Genomic DNA, 20,852 nt, shown 5'->3' on the forward strand with positions numbered 1-20,852 from the left:
CATGGCATATGGAGTTTCCCAGGCTAGGGGTCGAATTGGAGCTGTAGCCACTGGCCTATACCACAGCCACAGCAATGTCAGATCTGAGCCACATATATGACCTACACTACAGCTCATGGCAACAATGGATCCTTAACCCACTGAGTGAGACCAGCGATTGAACCTGTGACTTCATGGATGCTAGTCAGATTCATTTCTGCTGAGCCACGATGGGAACTCCCATAATCCTATGTTTCTCCATCCTGAATTCCTCTCAGGTCATACAGGGATGGTTGCAGTGACTGAATGCTTGATGACAGGTATCATTCCTTGTTTACCATAATGGCAGGCAACATCCTTTGTTCACTGCAAGAGCAGGCAACATTTTGTTTTGTCAGTAGCACCTCCTCTTGGCTATAAATTTAACCAAGATTTGAAGCACTTCCTGTCCAATTTGTCCCACAACACTAGGAAGTCTCATTCCTTCTGCTTATAGTCCTGTCAATTTGCTAAGTCTTAGATTAAACCCTATTAATAAGCTAAAATTATCTGGATTGCCTCTTTTACTAGTCCATTATGATCCAGGAAATATTTTCCCTTGGTGCTTCTTCCCATATCTAAAGTTGTGCTATTATAATTATTCTATATATTCTCTCTCTATATATACATAGAATAATTATACACACACACACAATCAACTGCTTCAAGGTGTTTATCCATCATTAATTTAGTGGAGGACTGGTTACACACTGGGTAATGCAAGAGACAACAAAATAGACAGGATATAAGTAATACAGCTAGTAACATTGATAAAGTCATAGCAGAGCAGAGAGGCACAAGGCATAAATAATATGAAAATGAAAGAGGACAAATTAGGGTAATTATTAGTATAACTGGTTGTAATCTGGTCACAGAATGGGATGATTGGCTGATAGGGTCCTGCTTTATAGCACAGGGAACTCTACCCAATATTCTGTGATAATATATATAGGAAAGAATCTGAAGAATGGATTTGTGTATATGTATAACTGAATCACTTTGTTGTACAGCAAAAATTATCACAGTTTTGTAAATAACTATACTTCAATAAAACTTTAAAAAATGAAAAAAAAATCCATGGGGGAAGAAGCCAAATTCTGGAAGGATCAGGTCAAATCTTTGTCAAGTTGTTGTAGGTCTTAGTTAACATAAGAGGAAAGGTTTTATGGAAAACAAAGATTAAAAGGTGGTATATTTCAGAAAAAAATCGTAAAATTATAAATCATATTTAACAGTTCACTCAGCCCCATGTAATTAATTTCTGTTGAGCTGGAAGGTCAACAGGTTTTCCTTTAGAGTTTTGTAATTTCTTCAACAGTCCAATGGTATTATCTAAAATGTCCATCAACAGGTGATTGGATTAGGAAGATGTGGTATACATACACAATGGAATACTACTCAGCCATAAAAAAGAACCAAATAATGCCATTTGCAGCAACATGGATGGAACTAGAGACTCATACTGAGTGCAGTAAGTCAGAACGAGAAAGACAAATACCATATATCACTTATATCTTGAAAATAATATACGGCACAAAGGAACCTTTCCACAGAAAAGAAAATCATGGACATGGAGAACAAACTTGTGGTTGCTGAGGGGGAGGGGAGAGAGTGGGATGGATTGGGAGCTTGGGGTTAATAGATGCAAACTATTGCCTTTGTAATGGATTAGCAATGAGATCCTGCTGTGTAGCACTGGGAACTATGTCTAGTTACCTATGACGGAGCATGATAATGTGAGAAAAAGAATATATACATGTATGTGTAACTGGGTCACCATGCTGTATAGTATAAAAAAAAACAATGTATTGGGGAAATAAAAAAATAAATAAAAATAAAAATTATTAGAAAGTTGTATTTGTCAAAAGTCCTTTTTATGAATCTTCTTGAAGTTCATTTCATAAAAGCATCAGAGTAAAATAATGATTGTCTATAAATAAAAAAAGACAAAATGCCATGGTCAAAAGTCTGATTACAATGCAAATCAAAACTACCATGAGATACCACCTCACACCAGTCAGAATGGCCATCATTAATAAATCCACAAATAACAGGTGCTGGAGGGGCTGTGGAGAAAAGGGAACCCTCCTGCACTGCTGGTACAGCCACTATGGAGAACAGTTTGGAGATACCTTAGAAATCTATACATAGAACTTCCATATGACCCCGCAATCCCACTCTTGGGCATCTATCCAGACAAAACTCTACTTAAAAGAGACACATGCACCCGCATGTTCATTGCAGCCCTATTCACAATAGCCAGGACATGGGAACAACCCAAATGTCCATCGACAGATGATTGGATGAGGAAGAAGTGGTATATATACACAATGGAATACTACTCAGCCATAAAAAAGAATGACATAATGCCATTTGCAGCAACATGGATGGAACTAGAGACTCTCATCCTGAGTGAAATGAGCCAGAAAGACAAAGACAAATACCATATGATATCACTTATAACTGGAATCTAATATCCAGCACAAATGAACATCTCCTCAGAAAAGAAAATCATGGACTTGGAGAAGAGACTTGTGGTTGCCTGATGGGAGGGGGAGGGAGTGGGAGGGATCGGGAGCTTGGGCTTATCAGACACCACTTAGAATAGATTTACAAGGAGATCCTGCTGAATAGCATTGAGAACTATGTCTAGATACTCATGTTGCAACAGAAGAAAGGGTGGGGGAAAAACTGTAATTGTAATGTATACATGTAAGGATAACCTAACCCCCTTGCTGTACAGTGGGAAAAAAAAAAAAACACAATGCAATTGTGAAGAAACTTGGTTATTTCTTTAACATACAATATTTTAAGATACTAATTATAATGATGGCTGATAACATACCAGGATATATCAGATTTTTAGGAATTCCATATAAATTTTGGAATATCTATATTAGTGACATTTACTCATACAATAAAACCTAAGAAGGTTTAATCACTACTTATTTTACAATGTTTTCCATGTGATTTGACATATCCAATAAACCTAATTAGTTTAATATTTCTCTTTAGGATGTTTCAGAGCCCTTTGAAGCAGCCTAAAGTTAGCTGGAGGTCAAAAGAATCTTAATTAGAGTTTGATATTTGGGAAATTTTCAAAGATACAAGAATGTTATTGAAAAACTTGGTTAAATAGGATCATGGGTCACTGTGAAGCAATGCAGTACTTATTCATTCAGCCAAAGTGACAATAAAATATTTTAAGGCAAATAAAGATCCTTTAGAAGGCAGATGCTCACAATGTTATCAAAAGTAGCTCAACAGTCCAATAAAACTGTTCTCTTAACAGAGAGAGAAAACCGAACTTCAATCCTGCACCAGCCCACCCTCAGTAACAAAGTTCATTTACCTAATTCATTTTAATCCAATCCCAGTCTGATCTTGTACAAAACTTTTCTTAGGGTTCCCTTTTACAAACCTACAACTATTTGTATGAATATTAGCTTATCCCTTATTTTCTTTCCCATCCAGAAATAACAAGAAATTACGACAAAATCACCTTCTTTTCCTTTAACAAAATGCATTTCCATTCCTTATACTTTCTTTTGCTGGAAATACACATCCTACTTTTCAAGCATACTGAAATGTTTCCCTTATTATCCCAGTAGTTTTAATGACACATATTACAATTTGAACCCTTAGAAAACATTAATCTCTAGCAAAAACTGACTGTTAAGTAACTGTGAATGCCTTGTCATACAAGAATTTTCTGACTGGCAAATTTAGGATATTCCACAACCTCTAGAATCAATAGCATATTTTCTACATCAATGTGGTACAAAACATGTGTTTAATAAACATCTTTAGTTTCCATCTCATAAGGAGACAAAAGTACGTAAACTTAGATCTATCTAGCAGTTAATGTTCCAGTATTTTATTTTCTTTGAATTTAACTTGATATTTAATGAATTCCATATTAAATGTAGCAAGACTCTAAAGTTTCAAGTTATCAGAAATCTTGAGAAATTATTTTAGATAGACATATTCAAAACTTAATTATTATTAAAGTGTTCACTTGAAAACTCTTCTCTCATCTTTATTTCATAACTGAAGAAAATATCATTATACCAAGTTAATTTTCTTGTCTGAAAAAGTCAGAAATAACATAAACTTCTTGACCTTCAGTAAAACTGGTTACAATAAAAGACATATTTGCATTGATTAAGCCAATGAGCTTAAGCTATCTTTAATACCAGATAATAATTTAATATTATATATTTCTTAGATCATGTGAACCTGAAATTCATTCCTGCCAGTTTTCTTTATATTTAGAAATGTGCTTACTTTTAAGTAACACACATATAGTTTTCTTTTTTTTTAATTTGAGTGCCTTTTTAAAAAAATTTCCTAAATACATTATATTTATTTTTCTACTGTACAGCATGGTGACCCAATTACATATACATGTATACATTCTTTTTTCTCACCTTATCATGCTCCGTCATAAGTGACTAGACATAGTTCCCCGTGCTACACAGCAGGATCTCATTACTGATCCATTCCAAAGGCAATAGTCTTCATCTATTAATCCCAAACTCCCAATCCATCCCACTCCCTCCCCCTTGGCAACCATGATCTATTCTCCAAGTTTTCTTATAAATTTACTTTTGATAAATTTATTCAGAGGTAAGATATATCATACGAATAGTGTATACACACAGACATAAACAGACAAAACTAGAGATCTAATGCTACACTCTAACACTTAGTTGTGAATCAGGTATTATGATATAAACTTACTAGTTAATAAATAACATTTGCACTAAGTTAAATATATTTGCTTAGGTCATTAAGGCTTTACTATTTGTGTAAAGATGTTAAGCTTTGTATTTGTACTTGATAAATCCTTAACGAAGCTGTGATGAAGGAGTCCTTCCAGTAGTTTGAATTTTAAAAGGCTGCTGTCTCTAGACTTTCCTTTACCTTTATTTTTTATGTTAAATAATCTAATTAGCATTAATCAACCAATTTTATTAGCATCTGTAATATCTATTGAGGTGAAGCCAAGATCACAAAGTCTTCTCAAACCATTTTTTGTTGTTATTGTTTGTTTGTTTAACCTAAAGTAGACCTTAATTTAGCTGCTATACATATGCATAGCATATATATATATATATATATATATATATATATATTCACCTTCTAATTTTTTTCTTTATTCATTTTTCCTTTTGGTGGTGATTTTTAGGGCCACACCCATGGCAAATAGAATTTCCCAGGCTAGGAGTCAAATCTGAGTTATAGCTGCCAACTAACTTCACAGCCAAAGAGATGCGAGATCCAAGCTGCATCTGCTACCTACACCACAGCTCACAGCAATGCTGGATCCTTAACCCACTGAGTGGGGCAGGGATCAAATCTGTATCCTCATGGATAGATACAGGTTCATTTCTACTGAGCCACAATGGGAACTTTGAATTTGTTTTTCAAAGAAGTACCAATAAAAAAGCTGTTTGTAATGAGAACTCTAAAAATTTATCAATTTAGCAGTTTCTCCAGTTTAAAGCATTCATTATCTGGCCATTGATGGGTAGTAACTTTTTTTTGGATATGTAAGAAGTAGTTTTATTAATATCTTTTGTAAATAGGTTGCAGGAAAATGGGGCACAGGAGGATGGTCATGGCTCAGGTCTTGGGTGGGTCCCTGGAATGGGCCAACAAGTGAGGTTCCTTGGCATAGGAAATAGTTCAACAGTGAGCCATAGTAAAGTGAAAGCAAGTTGTTTTTAATAACTAGAAATTTCCATTTATTTATTTATTTATTTTTTAGTATAGCTGACTTACAATGTTCTGTAAATTTCTGCTGTACAGCAGTGACCAAGTTACACATATAAATATATTCTTTTTCCTTACATTATCCATCATGTTCTTCAAAAGTGGTTGATATAGTTCCCTGTGCTATACAGCAGGATCTTATTTCTTATCCACCCTAAATGCAATAGTTTGCATCTACAAAACCCCGGCTCCCTGTCCATCCCACTCCCCTCCCCCTCCCCCTTGGCAATCACAAGTATGTTCTCCATGTCCCTGAGTTAGTTTATTTTCTGTAGATAGGTTCACTTATGCTATATATTACATTCCGTATATAAATGATATTATTTGGTATTTGTCTTTCTCTTTCTGACTTACTTCAATTAGCATGAGAATCTCTAGCTCCATCCATGTTGATGCAAATGGCATTAGTTTGTCTTTTTATGGCTGAGTAATATTCCATTGTATATATGTAGCACATCTTCTTAATCAATTCATCTGTTGATGGACATTTAGGTTGTTTCAATATCTTGGCTATTGTAAATAGTGATGCAATGAATAAAGGGGTGTGTGTATCTTTATCAATGAAAGTTTTGTCCAGATATAGACCCAGAAGTGGGATTGCTGGATCATATGATAGTTATATATATATTGTTTTCTGATGTACCTCCATACTGTTTTCCATGGTGATAGTACCAATTTATATCCCATCAACAGTGAAGGGGGGTACCTTTTTCTCCATACCCTCTGCAAGATTTGTTATTTGTTGACTTGTTAATGATGGCCCTTGTGGCTGGTGTGAGGTAGTACCTCATCGTAGTTTTGATTTGCATTTTTCTAATAATTAGTGATGTTGATCATTTTTTCATATGCCTGTTGGCCATCCATATGTCTCCTTTAGAGAAATGTCTATTTAGGTCTTATGCTCATTTTTCAATTGGGTTGTTTGTTTATTTGCTGTTGAGTTGCATGAGTTTTTTTTATATTTTAGAAATTAGGCCTTTGTATGTTGTGTCATTTGCAAGGATTTTCTTCTATTCTCTGTGCTGTCTTTTCATTTTGTTAATGGTTTCCTTTGCTGTGCAGAAGATTTTGAGTTTAATTAGGTCCCATTAGTTTATTTGTGTCTTTATTGTCATTATTCTTGTCCACCTTCTCGAATGAAGGTGGATCTACATCGAAGAACGTTCTGTCTATGTTTTCCTCTAGGAGTTTTATAGTACATGGCCTTATATTTAGGTCTTTCATCCATTGTGCAATTACTTTTTATACAGTGTTAGATAGTGTTCTACTTTCATTCTTTACATGTAGCTTTCCATTTTTCCCAGCATAATTTATTGAAGACTCTATCTTTCCTCCACTGTATGTTTTTGCCACCTTTGTAATAGATTAGTTGACCATGGGTGCTTGGGTTTATTTATGAGCTTTCTGTCCTGTTCCATTGATCTAAACTTCTGTTTTTGTGCCAGTGTCATATTGTCTTGATAACTCTAACTTTCTTTGTAGTGTTGTCTGAAGTCAGGACGCTTGATTCTTCTAATTTCATTATTCTTTTTCAGTATTGCTTTGGCTATTCAGGGTCTCTTGTGTTTCCATACAAATTTTACTATATTGCATTCTAGTTCTATGAAGAATGTCTTTGGTAATTTGATAGGGATTGCACTGAATCTGTAGCTTGCCTTTTGACAATACTCATTCTTCTGATCCAAGTCCGTGGTTTACCTTTCCTTCCATCTGTATGTGTCATCTTTGATTTCTTTCATCAATGTCTTATAGTTTTCAAAGTATAAGTCTTTTATCTCTTTAGGTAGGTTTATTCCTAGGTATTTTTTATGCAATTGTAAATGAGATGGTTTCTCTGATTTCTCTTTCTCATCTTTCATTATTAGTATATATAAATTCAATTGATTTATGTGTGTTAATTTTGTAGCCTGCAACTTTCTAAATTCATTGATGAGTTCTAACAATTTTCTGGTGCCATCTTTAGGGTTTCCTATCATGTCATCTGCAAACAGTGATAGTTTTACTTCATCTTTGCAAATTTGAATTCCTTTTATTCCTTTTTCTTCTCTGATTGCTGTGGCTAGGACTTCCAAAACTATGTTGAATAACATTGGTGAAATTGAACATACTTGTCTTGTTCTTCACCTTAGTGGAAATGTTTTGAATTTTTCCCCATTGAGAATGTTGTTAGCTGTGGGTTTGTCATAAATGTTTTTATTATATTGAAGTAGTTCCCTCTCTATGTCCACTCTCTGGAGAGTTTTTTTTTTTAAATCAGGAACAGGTGTAGAATTGTGTCAAAACCCTTTTCTGCATCTATTGAGATGATCATATGGTTTTTATTCTTCCATTTGTTGATGTGGTTTATCACATTGATAGATGTCCAGATATTAAAGAATCCTTGCATCCTTGGGATAAATCCCATTTAATCATGGTGTATGATCCTTTTAATATATATTTGGATTGTTTGCTAGTATTATGTTGAGGATATTTGCATATGTGTTCACCAGTGATATTGGTCTGTAATTTTCTTTTATTGGAGTATCCTTGTCTGGTTTTGGTGTCAGGTGATGCTTGCCTCATAAAATGGCTTCGGATTGTTCCTTCCCCTGCTATTTTTTTAAAGAGTTTCAGAAGACTAGGTGTTAACTCTTCTCTGAATATTTGATAGAATTCACCTGTGTAGCTATAATGGCCTGGACTTTTGTCTTTCGGAAGAATTTTAATCACATTTTCAATTTTGGTATTTGTGATGGTCTGTACATTTTTTCTCTTTTTGAAAGATATTTATTTTTCCCATTACAGTTGGTTTACAGTGTTCTGTGAATTTTCTACCATACAGCAGATTGACGCAGTCACACACACATATGTACATTCTTTTTTCTCACATTATCCTCCATCATGTTCCAACATAAGTGACTAGATATAGTTCCCTGTGCTATGCAGCAGGATCTCATCACTTATCCACTCCAAATGCAATAGTTTGTACCTATTAACCCCAGACACCCAGTCCAATCCACTCTCTCCCCCTGCCTCAGCAACCACAAGTCTGTTCTCCAAGTCAATGAGTTTCTTTTCTGTGGAAAGGTTCATTTGTGCTGTATATTAGATTCCATATATAAGTGATATCATATGGTATTTGTCTTTCTCTTTCTGACTTACTTCACTCAGGATGAGAGTCTCTAGTTCCGTCCATGCTGCTGCAGATGGCATTATGTTGTTCTTTTTTATGGCTGAATAGTATCCCATTGTGTATACATGTACCATGTCTTCCTAATCCATTCATCTGTCTATGGACATTTAAGTTGTTTACATGTTTTGGCTATTGTGAATAGTGATGTGATGAACATGCGGGTTCTTGTATCTTTTTCAAGGAAAGTTTTTTCTAGATATATGCCCAAGAGTGGGACTGCTGGGTTATGTGGTAATTCTATATTTAGTTTTCTGAGGTACCGCCATATTATTTTCCATAGTGGTGTACCAATTTACATGACCACCAACATTGTCAGAGGTTACCCTTTTCTCCACACCCTCTGATGGTTTTGTTATTTGTTGATTCCTTGATGGCCATTCTGACAGGTAGTAGTTTTGATTTACGTTTCTCTAATATTTAGTGATGTTGAGCATTTTTTCATGTGCTTGTTGGCCATTTGTATGTCTTCTTTGGAGAAATGTCTGTTCAGTTCTTTTGCCCATTTTTCCACTGGGTCGTTGGTTTTCATGCTGTTGAGTTGTATGAATTTTTTCTATATTTTAGAGTTTAAGCCCTTGTCAGTTACATCATTTGAAACTATTTTCTACCATTCCGTAGATTGTCTTTTTTTTTATGGTTTCCTTTGCTGTGCAAAACTTGTCAGTTTGATTAGGTCCCATTGGTTTATTTTTGCTTTTATTTCTGTTGCCTTGAGAGTCTGACCTAAAAAACCATTGGTAAGGTTGATGTCAGAGAATGTTTTGCCTATGTTCTCTTCTAGGAGTTTTATGGTATCTTGTCTTATGTTTAAGTCTTTAGGCCATTTTGAGTTGCTTTTTGTGCATGGTGTGAGGATTTGTTCCAGTTTAAATGATTTACATGCGGCTATCCCATTTTACCAGCACTACTTGCTGAAGAGACTGTCTTTTTGCCATTTTATATTCATGCCTCCTTTTGTGAAGATTAATTGACCATAGGTATCTGGGTTTATTTTTGAATTCTCTATTCTATTTCATTCGTCCATATGTCTGTTTTGGTACCAATACCACACTGTCTTGATTCCTGTGGTTTTGTAATATTGCCTGAAGTCTGGGAAAGTTATGCCTCCTGCTTGGTTTTTGTTCCTCAGGATTGCTTTGGAAATTCTGGGTTTATATGGTTCTATATAAATTTTTCGACTATTTGTTGTAGTTCTGGAATAAATGTCATGGGTAATTTGATAGGGATTGAATATTTTCAATTTCTTCCTGGTTCAGTCTTGGTGGGTTGTACCTTTGTAACAATCTGTCCATTTCTTCTAGGTTGTCCATTTTATTGGCATATAGTTTCTTATAGTAGTCTTTAATGATATTTTTATTTCTCTGGAGTCAGTTGTAATTTCTCCTGTTTCATTTCAGATTTTATTTGTTTGATCCCTCTCCCTACTTTTCTTCATCAGTCTGGCTAAGGGTTTATCAATTTTGTTTATCTTTTCAAAGAAACAGCTTTTGTTTTCATTGGTCTTCCCTATTGTTTTCTTTGTCTCTATTTCATTTATTTTTGCTCTGATCTTTATGATTTCTTTCCTTCTGCCTATTTTGGCCTTTGCCTATTCTTCCTTCTCTAATTGTTTTAGGTGTATGATTAGGTTGTTTATTTGAGCTTTTTCTTCTTCCTCGAAGTAAGATTGTATTGCTGTAAACTTTCCTCTCAGAAATGCTTTTGTTCTGTCCCATAGGTTATGGGTTGTTTTATCTACATTGACATTTGTCTTTAAGTATCATTTTATTTTGTCTTTGATTTGTTCAATGATTCATTGGTTGTTTTGTAGCCTATTCTTTAGCTTCCAGGGGTTTGTGTGTGTTTTTTGCTGTTTTTTTTTTTTTTTTTTTTTTTTTTTTTTTTCTTTTAGTTGATTTCTTGTCTCATAGCATTGTAGTCAGAGAAAATTCATGGGAAAATTTCTACATTTAAAAATTTACCAAGGCTTTATCTGTGACCCAAATGTAATCTATCCTGGAAAATGTTCCATATGCACTTGGGGAGAATATATATTCCTCTGCTTTGGGATATAATTTTCTTTAAATATCAGTTAAATCTACCTGGTCTAGAGTATCGTGTAAGGCTTGTGTTTCCTTGTTTATTATCTGGATGTTCTAACTCTTGAAGTAAGTGGGGTTTTATAGTCCCCACTATTATTTTGTTGCTGTAGATTTCTCATTTGGTAGCAGTTAGTAGTTGCCTTATATATTGTGGTGCTCCTCCGTTAGGTGCGTATGTATTTACAATTGTTATGTTTTCCTCTTGTACTGATCCTTTGATTATTAGGTGGTGTACTTCTTTGTCTCTTGTGATTTTATTTTAAAGTCTATTTTGTCTAATATGAGTACTGCTATTCCAGCTTTCCTTTGATTCTCATTTGCATGTGATATCTTTTTCTATCTTATCACATTCAGTCTTTATATGGCCTTGGGTCTGAAGTGGATCTCTTTAAACAGCATATATATGGGTCTTGTTTTTGTATCCACCCAGCTAGTCTGTGTCTTTTGGTTGGAGCATTTAATCCATTTAAATTCAGTGTAATTATGGATACGTATGTATTTATTTCCATTTTGTTAATTTACTTGAATTGTTACTTTGGGTCTTTTTTTTCAGTTCCCTTCTTTTGTTGTCTCCTCTTGAGATTTTCTGAATATATTTAGTGGTGGTTTGGATTGCTTTTTCTTTTTTATGTGTGTGTCTATTATACTTATTGTTTTGGTTTGTGGCTCTCCTATTTTCCAATGATTTTTCTTTTTTTTTATTTTTTATTTTTATTTTCCCACTGTACAGCAAGGGGGTCAGGTTATCCTTACATGTATACATTGCAGTTACAGTTTTTTCCCCCACCCTTTCTTCTGTTGCAACATGAGTATCTAGACATAGTTCTCAATGCTATTCAGCAGGATCTCCTTGTAGATCTATTCTAGGTTGTGTCTGAGAAGCCCAAGCTCCCGATCCCTCCCACTCCCTCCCTCTCCCATCAGGCAACCACAAGTCTCTTCTCCAAGTCCATGACTTCCTTTTCTGAGGAGATGTTCATTTGTGCTGGATATTAGATTCCAGTTATAAGTGATATCATATGGTATTTGCCTTTGTCTTTCTGGCTCATTTCACTCAGGATGAGAGTCTCTAGTTCCATCCATGTTGCTGCAAATGGCATTATGTCATCCTTTTTTATGGCTGAGTAGTATTCCATTGTGTATATATACCACATCTTCCAAATCCAATCATCTGTCGATGGACATTTGGGTTGTTTCCATGTCCTGGCTATTGTGAATAGTGCTGCAATGAACATGCGGGTGCATGTGTCTCTTTTAAGTAGAGCTTTGTCCGGATAGATGCCCAAGAGTGGGATTGCAGGGTCATATGGAAGTTCTATGTATAGATTTCTAAGGTATCTCCAAACTGTTCTCCATGGTGGCTGTACCAGTTTACATTCCCACCAGCAGTGCAGGAGGGGTCCCTTGTCTCCACAGCCCCTCCAGCACTTGTTATTTGTCGATTTATTAATGATGGCCATTCTGACTGGTGTGAGGTGGTATCTCATGGTAGTTTTGATTTGCATTTCTCTTATAATCAGAAATGTTGAGCATTTTTTCATGTGTTTGTTGGCCATCTGTATATCTTCTTTGGAGAAATGTCTATTCAGGTCTTTTGCCCATTTTTCCATTGATTGATTGGTTTTTTTTGCTGTTGAGTTGTATAAGTTGCTTATATATTCTAGAGATTAAGCCCTTGTCAGTTGCATCATTTGAAACTATTTTCTCCCATTCTGTAAGTTGTCTTTTTGTTTTCTTTTGGGTTTCCTTTGCTGTGCAAAAGCTTGTCAGTTTGATGAGGTCCCATGGGTTTCTTTTTGCTCTAATTTCTATTGCTTTGGGAGACTGACCTGAGAACATATTCATGATGTTGATGCCAGAGAGTGTTTTGCCTATGTTTTCTTCTAGGAGTTTGATGGTGTCCTGTCGTATATTTAAGTCTTTCAGCCATTTGGAGTTTATTTTTGTGCATGGTGTGAGGGTGTGTTCTAGTTTCATTGCTTTGCATGCAGCTGTCCAGGTTTCCCAGCAATGCTTGCTGAATAGACTTTCCTTTTCCCATTTTATGGTCTTGCCTCCCTTGTCAAAGATTAATGGACCATAGGTGTCAGGGTTTATTTCCGGATTCTCTCTTCTGTTCCATTGGTCTGTCTGTCTGTTTTGATACCAGTACCACACTGTTTTGATGACTGTGGCTTTGTAGTATTTCTTGAAGTCTGGGAGAGTGATGCCTCCTGCTTGGTTTTTGTTTCTCAGGATTGCTTTGGCAATTCTGGGTCTTTTGTGGTTCCATATAAATGTTTGGATTGTTTGTTCTAGTTCTGTGAAAAATGTCCTGGGTAATTTGATAGGGATTGCATTGAATCTGTAGATTGCTTTGGGTAGGATGGCCATTTTCACAATATTGATTTTTCCAATGCAGGAACATGGAATATCTTTCCATTTCTTTACATCTTCTTTGATTTCTTTGATTAAAGTTTTATAGTTCTCGGCATATAGGTCCTTTACGTCTTTGGTCAGGTGTATTCCGAGGTATTTGATTTTGTGAGGTACAATTTTAAAAGGTATCATATTTTTGTATTCCTTTTCTAATGTTTCCCAATGATTTTTCAATGTTCTGCATTTGTCTTCTCCTCTTCTCATGTCCGATAGCTGTGATATCATTTTTGCCAATGGGTGATTTCATACCTTTATATTTCCTTTGTCTTTACAATTTATTTTTCTCTTTTGAAATTTTCTTGTTTCTAGTTGTGGCTTTTTGTTTTCTGCTTAGATAAGTTCCTTTAGTAGTTGCTGAAGAGCTGGTTTGGAGTTATTGAATTCTTTTAGCTTTTGTTTGTCTGAAAATCTTTTGATCTCTCCCTCAAATCTGAATGAGAGCCTTACTGGGTATAGTATTCTTGGTTCTAGGTTCCTCCCCTTCATCACCTTAATTACATCTTGCCACTCCATTCTAGCTTGCAGAGTCTCTGCTGAAAGGTCAGCTTTTATCTTTATGAGGGTTCCTTTGTAGATTATTTGTTGCTTTTCCCTCGTTGTTTTTAATATTTTTCCCTGTATTTATTTTGTGTAAATTTGATTATTATGTCTCTTGTGTTTCTCTTTGGGTTCATTCTATGTTGGATTCTCTGTGCTTCCTTGACTTGAGTGTCTCCTTTTCAATACTAGGGAAATTTTCGAATATAGTATCTTTGAATATTTTCTCTGGCCATTTGTCTCTCTCTTCTTCTGGAACCCCTATGATGAAAATAATGGTAGGTTTAATGTTGTCTCAGAAATCTCTTAGGCTCTCCTCAGTTCTTTTCATTATTTTCTCATTATGTTTTTTTTTTGTTGTTGTTGGCAGTGATCACCACTCTCTTTTCCACATCACTTACTCACTATTCTGCCTCTGTTATCCTGCTGTTGATTCCTTCTAGTGTATTCTTCATTTCATATATTGCACTATCCATCTTAGGTTGTTTGTTCTTTAGGTCCTCTAGCTCTTTGTTAAACATTTTTTGTAACTTCTCTATCTGTGTCTCCAGTCCCCTCCCCCCACCACCAAAGGTTATGGATCATCTTTACTATCATCACTCTGAATTCTTTTTCAGGTAGATTACCTATCTCATCTTCATTTAGTTATTTTTTTGTGTATGTATTTTTGTCTTGTTCCTTTGTCTGAATGTTATTTCTTTGTTGTCTCATAATATCTAACTTTCTATATTTATTGTCACTTTGATGACAGGTTTGTAGATGCCATGGCTGGTGCCTTATCTTGAAGTTCACAGAGGTGTTATTGGCTCACATGTACATAAAGCATGTGATGGAAGCAGTGGTATTATGTTACCTCCCATTAAGCCAGGTGGCTGTCAGGGATGGGGTGCATGTGAATGTTGGTAGTGGTTCACAGTTCACAGGATTGCTTTTGTAGTTGGGGGGGGGTTCAGGACTTGCTCCTGTGACTCCTCCTGCATCCAGGTATCTCTCAGATGATTTCCTGTGATTTGAAATGTCAGCAGTTGATCCTATGGTCACTCCCTTTGTCAGAGATGGCTTTCTGTAGCTGCAAGGGACAGGCACCTCTCTGTAGTAACTCACTTTGTCCAGTCTAGAGGGCATTCAATGTATCCCTAGGGGCAGTAGCTTCTCCTATATGTTTCTAAAAGTCTTTCTCTGTAGCTCTAAGCCCTGCACCATTCTTATGGTCCCTCCCCCTACCAAGCTTATGGTGGAGTGCTTCTTATAAATGTTGTGTTATAAAAATGTGTGTCAGTGAGCCACTCTCAGCTCCTTTGTCTAGTCATGCAACATATGCTGCTTCTGTGGTCCCCTGTTTGATTGTTGGCAGGGATTACAGAGCTTGTGCTTTTCCTGAGATCACTCCACCAATCCACCAGGCTGTGTCCCTTGGGCTGTGCACATTGTTTCCAGGTTCACTTTGCCCCTTCACTAAGCCTTTTGGTGCTTTCCACCTGCCCAGCTGGCCTCTTGTGACTCCCAGGATCATTTGTGCTGTTTCCAAGTTCATTTTTTCCATCTGCTGGGCAGAATTTGGCTCTTTTGTGATTCCCAGGACGTTTTGTGCTGTTTCTGAAATAGCTTTACCAGTTCAATGGGCTTTTCACAGCTCTCAACCTGCCCAGAAAACCTCTTGCAGATTTTCAGGATACTTTGTGCTGCTTCTGAGTTACTTTTCACCACCCCCTAGGCAAATCACAGCTCTGTGCCTGCCCAGGAGGCCCCTTGAAGAAAATAGACAGTCTGTGCTATTTCCCAAATCATCCTCTGTCCCTTAGGCAGATTGCAGCTCTGTGCCCACTCTGAACACCCCTTTTGGAATCCCGCCCTCCACACTGCTTCAGAAATAACTTTCTCTGCCCCCTAGCAAATCTGTAGTTTCCATCAGCTACCTCCCTGCAGTGTTCCAGAAAGTCTGTGCTGTTTCCAAAACCCCCTTCTGTTTCCAAAACCCCCAGGCAAATTGTGGGTCTGCACCTACCTGAAGCCCCCTTGTATTCCCTATATCCAAAGTAATTTTCTTCACCCCAGTAGGGATATCACAGCTCTGTGGCTTCCCCAGTGGGGCCTTGCAGAATCATGTCCCTCCATACTGCTTCAGAAATACTTTCTCCACCACCTATGAAATCTGAAGGTGTCCATCAGCTCAGGAGACCTCCTGCTAAATTCCGTGATGTTTCCAAAAACACTTTCTTTCCCCTAAAGAAATCAAGGCTCTCTAACCCTACAAAGGGCCATCCAAAATCCCCTGAATCTTTTGTGCTGTTACAGCAGTCAGTTCAGTGTTCCCTCAACTGGCTGCTGGCTGGGGCTGTGTGGACTGCGCTATTCCTGAATTCCCTTTGTCTGCTCAAAGGATTCCCTCCACTTAATCCAATTTCTCTGTAGCCTTAAGGGCTGTGGGCTCCTCCACAAATGCTGCTAAGCAGCCACAGCTTGAGGATAAATCCTGGAGCGGGGGCAGTTGGGGTCTTGCAGTCTGAGAGCACTCATAGGGGATAAGTGTATAGTGGTGGATCCCACCTCTTCTCTCCAGCACCCCCAGCAATGGTGTTTAGCCTCCATGCCCAACTGGGATTTCTTAGCTTACAAAACTTCAAATGTGGTTATTCTAGACTCTACAGGTGGTCTCCGTGCTACCAATCCTAGTTTTTTCTCAGGTAGCCAGCCCCAGTTTTCTCAGTTTTCAGCACCCCCAGCAATGGTGTTTAGCCTCCATGCCCAACTGGGATTTCTTAGCTTACAAAACTTCAAATGTGGTTATTCTAGTCCCTACAGGCAGTCTCTGTGCTACTAATCCTAGTTTTTTCTCAGGTAGCCAGCCCCAGTTTTCTCTCTGAATCTGATCTCCAAACCTGGAATTTCAGTTACCAGCCTCTGTCTGCCCCCACTTATGCTTAGGAAGTGCAGAGAAATGACACCGTCCACTTGTAAAGGACCGTTTCCATTTTAACTGCTTTGGTCCGATTTCTGTGTTCTCCTCCAATATTCCAAAGTTCCTCCTCTGTCTCAGCGTGTCTTCTCGCTGAGGTGGGGGGCTTCACAGGGTACAGAGTATTGTTTGTTTGTTTTTCCTCCTTTTCTAGCTCCCTCCCATGGGCACAGGTCCTGAACTGCTTTGTTTATCCTTTTCTCTCCTTTTATTTTTTTTCATGTTTCTTTTGTCCTATCCAGTTTCATGAAGATTTTCCTTTTCTATTTGAATCTGAGGTTCTTCTTGTCAGCATTCAGCAAATTTTCTTGGCAAGTAGTTACACATATGGATGGATTTTTGATGGATTTGTGGGAGTAGGTGAGCCTCATGTCCTACTCCTCCACTGCCATCTTTCTTCTCCTACTTCTGGGTTATCTATTCTTTTACATTGGTCTGTATATCTATTTAGTCCCAGTAATACACTTTTTTTGTTTACTGTAGCTCTGTAATATTGTCTGAAATCTGGGAAATTCATGACTCCTGCCTTTTTTTTCAAGATTGCTTTGGAAATTCTTGGTCTTTTATGGTTCCACATAAATTTTTGGATTGTTTGTTTTATTTCTGTGAAAAATGTCATGGGCAATTTTGTAGGGATTACACTGAATCCATACTTTGGGTAGTATGGCCACTTTAACAATGTTAATTCCTCCAGTCTGGGAGCATAGAATATCTTTCCATTTCTTTGAATCCCCTTTAATTTCCTTGATTGATTTTTTATACTTATCAGCATATAAGTCTTTTACCTCTTTCAAAGAAACAGCTCTTGGTTTTATTTTTTTCTGTTTTTCTCATCTATATTTTATTTGATTTCCTCTATGATTTTTATGATTCCTTCTACTGCCGTTATGTTTTATTTGTTCTTCTTTTTCTAATTCTTTTAGGTGGTAGGTTAAATTGTTGATTTGAGATTTTTCTTCTTTTCTGAGGAAGGCCTGTGTTGTTGTGAACTTCCTTCTAAGAACTGCTTTTGTGTCATACAATAGATTTTGAATGGTTGTGTTTTCAGTGTAAGTTAGTTTATTCAGGGAGGTACACACTCCTTAGCCAGTGTGTGAGCCATCTCAGGAGAGAAACCTGAAATCTGGGGTTTTTATAGTTTGGGCAATTTCATAGCCTAATGAGTGGAAGGATTATTCCAACTATTTTTGGAAAGAAGCAGGGATTTCTGGGAATTGGGCACTCCCCATTTTTTGGCCTTTTACGGTTTGCCTCAGAACTGTCATGGCACCTGTTGGCATGTCACTTAGCTTGATAATGTATTACAATGAACACATAATGAGACTCAAGTTCTACTGGAAGTTGAATCCTTCACCATCTTGGGCCTAGGTGGTTCAAACCAGTTTGTATCATACTCTCAAGGGCTGTGTCATTCTTTTAATGGTTGTGCCTTTCTCCCTGCCCTCCTGTCTCATTCCCTTCTCAAAGATTATACTCTCATAATTTTATGGGAAGAAAAGGGGTGATACTACATCTTCTTTAACTGATTCAGGGCTGAGTAGGGTGTCAATCTTGCCTGTCAGGGAGTAAAAAAATCTCTGAATGCATCATTTTTAACTCAGAATGGGCCAGAATCTTAATACTAACTCAAATAAATAAGATGCAAGAGACATCCCTACAAGAAAGTTTAATCCCCAAATCAGCCCAAGAAAGCAAAGGACCTTCTTGTAGGACAGATGCAAGGATGGTTAAAATCACAAAGGCCCCTTAGAGTTGGCTCTGCTGAGAATCCCAGTCCATTTGACTGGCTGCCAAATATGTACCATACGTATCTTCTGGATGGTACAGATCAAGCTCTCAAAACACAGGGGAAAAAAATGCCCAATAACACATAGAACATTTACTTCTCAAAGACACTTGGAGAGAAATGCAAGTTCCCCATAGAATGGTTTTTGTTCCTTTCATATTGGAATATTGAAAAGATGTTTTATCAAGCTGGCTTTTTCTAGCAGCAAAAGCAATAATAAAAGTAATTTTGGTACATCAAAAGAATCCTAATTAGTCCATTTTAGGTGAGATTTCCTTTAATTTTCTTTCTTTTTTTTTTTTTGTCTTTTGTCTTTTTGTTGTTGTTGTTGTTGTTGTTGCTATTTCTTGGGCCGCTCCCGCGGCATATGGAGGTTCCCAGGCTAGGGGTTGAATCGGAGCTGTAGCCACCGGCCTACGCCAGAGCCACAGCAACACGGGATCCGAGCCGCGTCTGCAACCTACACCACAGCTCACGGCAACGCCGGATCGTTAACCCACTGAGCAAGGGCAGGGACCGAACCCGCAACCTCATGGTTCCTAGTCGGATTCGTTAACCACTGCGCCACGACGGGAACTCCTCCTTTAATTTTCAATTAAGCAAGCTCTTGTATGTATAAATTCTATTTATATATAATAAACATTCTCCAGTGTCTCTCAATTGAGGATAACCCATCCAGTGGCTTTCAACTGAACAAAATCTTCCCAGCATCTTTCAACTGAGGATAACCCACTCAGAGGGTACTCAGGTACTGTTTCAAGGAAAATCTACTCTTCCACTGATGAGTTTAATACTACTGAATAAAACTTAGGCTCATCAGCCAAAAATGGGAGATTCAAGATCCAGGAGAGACTCACCCAAATTTATCTGGATTCTCCAAGGAGACAAATAGGAACAAGGGCTTCTTTGATGGTACCAATGCTTTGATTCCTTGTAGAGTTTAGGTGAAGAAGAGAAGTCTGCCTTTGGTCCCTTCATGGGCACCAAAACTTCCAACTGGAAAAAAAAATACTACCTAAAAGTTGAGAATTATGTTTTATTCAATGGCCTCCTGAGCCCAGGAAAGATCCTTTCAGATAATTCTGAGAAATTGTTCCAAAGCGGTAAGGGAGGAGCTGTGATATACAGAATTTTTTTCTGAAGAAAAAACATAGTAAAACATAAAAAGATTATTACTAGCCCCCCCTGCCCCCAAAACAGACATGCTGAGTTAATGATTTTAGTTCCTTACTATGTACGGTAAGATGCAAGAGTCCTGATTCTTTGAAATTATTCTTTTCATATACATCTTAACTAACTCGGGCCAGTATCCTCTTTTTCTCCATCCTGGATTCCCCTGAGGGAACATTGTCAGGGGTGGCTCAGTGGCTGATGTCTTGATGGCCAAAACATTCTTTGTTTACATAAATGGCAGGTAAAAATTTTGTTTGTTTTTTATTGGAAGGGCAGGCAACAGTTTTTTTTTTCCATTGTTGTTCAAACAGAGAATATGTTTCAAAACAAAGTTTCAAAGAGTTCCAAAATGGATGATGAATACCTATGTTAATAAATAAATAAATAAATAAATAAATAAATACTGTAAGGAGGACAGTTTTTGATAGCAGTAATTACAGTTTAAATGAAGATATGTTAGAAATTGATTTTATTGAAAGTGTTCACATTTTTAATTCATCATTATATTTATTCTTCTAAAGTATTTTTTCTTAGATGAGATAGCACTAGTGCTTGTACCTAAAGCACTGTTATAACCAAGCCTCGGGAGTCTAATTGACATGGGCTCAAATCCCGATTCTGCTTTTCACTCATAATGGGACCTTGAGCAAATCACTCCACTTTTTAAGCCTCTCCCTGTGTGCAAAACAAAGTAATGAAACCTGGTCGCAGAGCCAATAAGGTTCAGATGTGTATAAAACATTTTGAAAATTGTGAGGTAGTAAAAGGAAAACAAAAACTAAGGAGTTTTTAAATCCAATTTTAGAATCCATAAACTTGGCAATACCCTAATTTAGAAAGAAAAGCATCAAAATTTTAATCTAAATAGTATAAGAAATTAGACTACATTAGAATTGGAATTAGAAAAATGTGATTGAGGTTGGGATTATAATA

This window comes from Sus scrofa, chromosome X (genome assembly GCF_054392235.1).
Source record: "Sus scrofa isolate SSC_HxYL_T2T_F1_AM1 chromosome X, Sscrofa_HxYL_maternal_Yorkshire_Landrace_v2.0, whole genome shotgun sequence".
NCBI classification, from domain to species: Eukaryota; Metazoa; Chordata; class Mammalia; order Artiodactyla; family Suidae; genus Sus; species Sus scrofa.